Here is a 6338-nt window from a genome sequence, read left to right as displayed (position 1 = left end):
AGTTCATTTCCTGTGCAAGGGCACCAGAATGAGAGCTGCATTGACAGTGGAGAAGCAAGGGGCGATCGTGCTCTCCAAGTTTGAAACACTGGATTGCTACCGGTTAGTGGTAAATCATAGAATCATAGAACTGGAAGGGACCTTGAGAGGTAATCTAGTCCAGTCCCCTGCATTCAAGGCAGGACTAAGTATTATCTAGACCATCCCTGACAGGTGTTTGTCCAACCTGCTCTTAAAAATCCCCAATGATGGATATTCCACAACCTCTCTCGGCAATTTATTCCAGTGCTTAACCACTCTGACAGTTAGGAAGTTTTTCCTAATGTCCAACCTAAACCGCCCTTGCTGCTATTTAAGCCCATTGCTTCTTGTCCTATCCTCACAGGTTAAGAAGAACAATTTTTCTCCCTCCTCCTTGTAACAACCTTTTATGTACTTGAAAATACTGTTATCATGTCCCCTCTCAGTCTTCTCTTCTCCAGAGTAAACAAACCCAATTTTTTCAGTCTTCCCTCATAGGTCATGTTTTCTAGACCTTTAATCATTTTTATTTGCTCTTCTCTGGACTTTCTCCAATTTGTCCACATCTTTCCTGAAATGTGGCACCCAGAACTGGAATTCATCACTATTCCAGTTGAGGCCTAATCAGCGTGGAGTAGAGCGGAAGAATTACAATGTCTTGCTTACAATACTCCTACTAATACATCCCAGAATGATGTTTGGTTTTTTTGCAACAGCATTACATTGTTGACTTGTGATCCACTATGACCCCCCAGATCCCTTTCCACAGTACTCCTTCCTAAGCAATCATTTCCCATTTTGTATGTGTGCAACTGATTGTTCCTTCCTAAGTGGAGTACTTTGCATTTGTCCTTATTGAATTTCATCCTATTTACTTCAGACCATTTCTCCAGTTTGTCCAGATCATTTTGAATTTCAATCTTATCCTCCAAAGCACTTGCAACCCCTCTCAGCTTGGTATCGTGCACAAACTTTATAAGTGTACTCTCTATGCCATTATCTAAATCATTGATGAAGATATTGAACAGAACCAGATCCAGAACCGATCCCTGCGGGACCCCACTTGTTATGCCCTTCCAGCGTGACTGTGAACCACTGATAACTACTCTCTGGGAAAGATTTTCCAACCAGTTATGCACCCACCTTATAGTGGCTCTATCTAGGTTGTATTTCCCTAGTTTGTTTATGAGAATGTCATGTTAGACAGTATCAAAAACCTTATTAAAGTCAAGATATATCACATCTACTGCTTCGCCCCATCCACAAGGCTTGTTACCCAGTCAAAGAAAGCTATCCAGTTGGTTTGACACGAGTTGTTCTTGACAAATCCATACTGACTGTTATGTATCACCTTATTATCTTCTAGGTGTTTGCAAATTGATTGCTTAATTATTTGCTCCATTATCTTTCCAGGTACAGAAATTAAGCTGACTGGTCTGTAATTCCCTGGGTTGTCCTTATTTCCCTTTTTATAGATGGGCACTATATTTGCCCTTTTCTAGTCTTCTGGGATGTCTCTCATCTTCCATGATTTCAAAGATAATTGCTAATGGCTCAGATATCTCCTCAATCAGCTCCTTGAGTATTCTAAGATGCATTTCATCAGGCCCTGGTGATTTGAAGACATCTAACTTGTCTAAGAAATTTTTGACTTGTTCTTTCCCTATTTTAGACTCTGATCCTACCTCATTTTCACTGGCATTCACTATGTTAGACATCCAATCGCCACCAACCTTCTTGGTGAAAACCGAAACAAAGAAGTCATTAAGCACCTCTGCCATTTCCACATTTTCTTTTGTTGTCTTTCCCCCCTCATTGAGTAACGGCCTACTCTGTCCTTGGTCTTCCTCTTGCTTCTAATGTATCTGTAGAATGTTTTCTTGTTTCCTTTTATGTCCCTAGCTAGTTTGATCTCGTTTGTGCCTTGGCTTTTCTAATTTTGTCCCTACATACTTGTGTTATTTGTTTATATTCATCCTTTGTAATTTGATCTAGTTTTCACTTTTTGTAGGACACTTTTTTGAGTTTGAGATCATTGAAGATTTCCTGGTTAAGCCAGGGTGGTATCTTGCCATACTTCCTATCTTTCCTACGCAATGGGATAGTTTGCTCTTGTGCCCTTAATAATGCCTCTTTGAAAAACTGCCAATGTCTTCAATTGTTTTCCCCCTTAGACTTGCTTCCCAGGGGATTTTACCTACCAACTCCTTAAGTTTGCTAAAGTCTGCCCTCTTGAAATCCACTGTCTTTATAGTGCTGTTCTCCCTCCTACCATTCCTTAGAATCGTGAACTCTACCGTTTCATGATCACATTCACCCACGTTGCCCTCCACTTTCAAATTCTCAACCAGTTCCTCCCTACTTGTCAAAATCAAATCTAGAACAGCCTCCCCCCAGTAGCTTTCTCCACCTTCTGAAATAAAAAATGGTCTCCAATACATTCCAAGAACTTGTTGGATAATCTGTGCTCTGCTGTGGTATTTTCCCAACAGATGTCTGGGTAGTTGAAGTCCCCCATCACCACCAAGTCCCGTGCTTTGGATGATTTTGTTCGTTGTTTAAAAAAAGCCTCATCCAACTCTTCTTCCTGGTTTGGTGTTCTGTAGTAGACCCCTATCATGACATCACCCCATTTATCCTTAGCCAGAGACTTTCAACATATCTGTCTCTTTTTTCTATCTCAACCTCAGTCCAAGTGTATACATTTTTAATATATAAGGCAACACCTCCTCCCTTTATTCCCTGCCTGTCCTTCCTGAGCAAGCCATATCCTTCTATACCAATCTTCCAGTCATGCATATTATCCCACCAAGTCTCTGTGATGCCAGCTATGTCATAGTTGTGTTTATTTACGAGCATTTCGAGTTCTTCCTGCTTATTCCCCATACGTCTCGCATTAGTATACAGACATCTAAGATACTGATTTGATTCCCCCCACCCCAGTTCTGTCTTGTCTCACCCTTACTTCTGCTATAACAGCTCATGCTCCCCCCCCCCAGTGTGGGCCATTGTCATGTAAGTGTGTAAGACCATTAATCGTCTCCTGTTACACAGGACTGATTCTTGGGCAATGTGCAGGAAATAGTCAATGGCTTGCAGCCAGAGGGTTCCCGCACTGAGGTGGGGTGATAGACAGCTCACCTTGCCACACCATAGGTCAGCTGAAAGGGCTACTTTTCTATGGCTATGCAAGCAGTGGTGGTTCACTGGGGACGCTTCACCGATATCAGTGTGGGCTGGTCAGGGACAGTACATGACACTCACATCTTTAAGAACACCGGGCTGTTCAGAAAGCTGTAAGCAGGGACATTCTTTCCAGCCTAGAGCATTACCACTGGCATACTCAAATGCCAGTTCTGATTCTGGGGGACCCAGCCTACCCCTTGCTCCTTGGGCTCATGAAGCCATACACTGGCCTCCTCGGCAGCACCAAGGAAAAATTCAACTACTGGCTCAGCAGGTGCAGAACGCCTGCTGAATGTGCTTTTGATAAATTGAAGGGACTCTGGCAGTGTTTACTCACTAGATTGAGACACAGTGAGAAAAATATCCCCCTGGTTATAGCTGCCTGTTGTGTCCTGCACAATATCTTTGAGGCAAAGGGGGAAAAGCTGCTGCCGGGGTGAAGGCCAAGTAGCTGTCTACCACCCTTCAACACCCAGACACAAGTGCTATTACAAGAGCCCCGATGCTGCTGCTGCTGGCAGGATGGTGAAAGTCCCCAAAACCTGCAGGACTTACTGCAAGAAATGTGGCAAGCACCAGCTGCACAAAGTGACCCAGTACAAGAAGGGCAAGGACTCTCTCTACGCTCAGGGAAAGAGGAGACAGGATCGGAAGCAGAGTGGTTATGGTGGTCAGACAAAGCCTATCTTCTGTAAGAAGGCCAAGACCACGAAGAAAATTGTGCTGAGGCTTGAGTGTGTGGAGCCCAACTGCAGGGTCCAAGCAAATGCTGGGCCACTAAGAGGTGCAAGCGCTTTGAGCTGGGAGGAGACAAGAAGAGAAAGGGCCAGGTGATCCAGTTCTAAACTCCATCTTGTCCATTGTTATGGAATCCATTAAAGTACGTGGAAAGAAAGAAAAAAAATGAAGCTATGCAGTTAATGGAGGCTTTGAAAGAGCACTTTACCAGTAAGCCACAGTAGCATTCTCTGCTGGAACGTTCCCTGGGCCTGGAGCTTTGGGTGTCACTAAGAATTGTATCGTGCTTGCTGTACATTTATAAATGTGGCTGGGTGTACTCCTGAAGCTATGAATTCTGTGGTGCTTGGTGTGCACTTACAAGTACTGTTTGCTTTGAGTACCACTGTGCATTCTGCAATATTTATTGTGAAGTAATAAAGATAATAGAGTGTTTGTATTTAGGAAAAAACAGTGCAGAAAATCAGTGTGCAAACCCCCAAACAAACCACATGCAATGTTATACAGTTTTTCACATAACTTAATGGGAGTGAAAATTTAAAATTAGAAAGGGAGTAAACATTTCTGTTCATTTGAGTGCACATGGAGTCTGTTGTTGCTACACATATACACGTGTGAGAACCACGGTTGGTGTGTGAAGCTGTGGTTTTCTTTCATGAGGAGTGCCAGGGTAATCATACATGCTGTGATGCCAAGTGGTATGTGGGGGGATGTAGGGAGTGGTGACCAGGGAGTTCTCCAAGAATGCAGAGTGGAAAGTCCAGGATTTTGGACCTGTAGGCCAACCAGGGTCTGCAGCATTTGGGTTTGCTGCCTGAGAAGACCCACTATGTCCTGGTGCATTTCCCGCTTCTTGTCCTGATAACTCCTGGGCCTTTTTCCTATCCTCTCTGCCTTTCTTCACGCCGTCAGTCATATTAGCCCTCCAGGCTCCTTTGTTTACAGTCTGATCCAGCACTGGCTTGCAAGATCTCTCTGAACATGTCCTCCCTCGTCTTCTTTCTCCTCATCAGGGTCACGTACTCTGTGAGTGTGGAGGGGGCACTCTCCAAGGCCACAATGCCCAAATGTGCTGATGAAAACAGTCAGCTGCACCACTGGATTTACAGTCACAGCAAAAGGGAAATACACTTTTCAAAGCTCCCTTCTTTTAGACCCATAAACACTTTGAATAAGGCATGCTTATTGACACTGCACCTTGGCACAGCACCGTTCTCCAGCCACAGCCATAATGAGTACAGCCAGCGAGCAGTGAAAGGGAAAAGGCTCATCTGTTGCATGAAGCTATCAATGTTGGTCCCTATGAATGTAGGGCAATGGCAGTGAATATTGGCACTATTTCCACAGGCCATGGTGATTTTAGCTGAGATCTCACTCTTGAGGGTCACAAAGGCACAGAGAATACAGCTGCTACTGGCATCCCAAAGCCACCCTGACCCATATGCTGCTAACCTGTTTACTGCAATGGTTCCAGCCGAGGTCTTTGCAGAATGGCATGGGGAAGTGGCCTACCGTGGAGGAAGACATAAGGCAGCCATCCTTAGAAACCCTTGGGAGAGGACTGCAGAGTATCTCCATGAAAGTTTCAAGATCTCTCAGGAGGATAAATGGGACACCTGTATGTACATCCACAAAGTGCTCCGCATACCGCCTCACACACCTAACTCAAGAAGTGAATGAAAAGCAGATTGCAACTCTGCCTCTGTTTGTTGTAGCTCTCTCTCCTCTCATGCGAGGAAAACAATGAAAAGTCAATACTTTTGTCTTAAAGAAAAGGAGGACTTGTGGCACCTTAGAGACTAACCAATTTATTAGAGCATAAGCTTTCGTGAGCTACAGCTCACTTCACTTTTCTTTTTGCGAATACAGACTAACACGGCTGTTACTCTGAAACCTACTTTTGTCTTGTTAACTTGGAGATGAACTGGGTACCACCTTTTAACGTAAACATTGTAAGGAAAAATGCATGGACATGCTTACCTGACTTCCCTTCCCCTTCATTAGGCTCATGTGTGCTCACCTGGCAGGACGGAGTCTCAAACAGGTGCTGGCTCACAGCATGGCTGGAGTCCCTCACAGCATCTGCCCCCTCCTCTTCCTCTTCTTCCTCCTCCTCCTCCTCCTCCTTGCTGTTCATGGCAGGGTTCTCTGTCTCAGAGTAAGGTAGCCCCTTACGCATTCCTGGAATACCAGACATTCCAGCACTTCCGAGAACAGCATGGGCCCTCCCCTGCCTGCATGATGGTCACGCCACATGGGGGAGGCCATTTTGAAGAGCGCGCCACTCTTCCCCCACCAGTCTGAGCTTGCATGCAGTGTGCCTGCAAGATCAGGCTGGTGGGGGTGAAGTGGCATGCTTTCAAAATGGCATCCCATGTGATACAGACAAAACC

The 6338-nt window shown here is 44.8% G+C and overlaps 1 pseudogene across 1 annotated transcript; it reads left to right on the top strand.

Annotated features, from left to right (window-relative positions):
• Positions 1 to 3726: 3726 nt before the first annotated feature.
• LOC311523104 (large ribosomal subunit protein eL42 pseudogene) lies at positions 3727 to 4105 on the top strand (annotated as a pseudogene). Its single transcript has one exon. The product of its transcript is annotated as a large ribosomal subunit protein eL42 pseudogene (transcript).
• The last annotated feature ends 2233 nt before the right edge of the window (positions 4106 to 6338 follow it).

Source organism: Lepidochelys olivacea, assembly GCF_965140295.1.
Source record: "Lepidochelys olivacea isolate rLepOli2 genome assembly, chromosome: 7".
Taxonomy (NCBI): Eukaryota; Metazoa; Chordata; order Testudines; family Cheloniidae; genus Lepidochelys; species Lepidochelys olivacea.
Note: the sequence above shows the minus strand (reverse complement) of the source record. Positions and strands in the feature narration are given on the sequence as shown.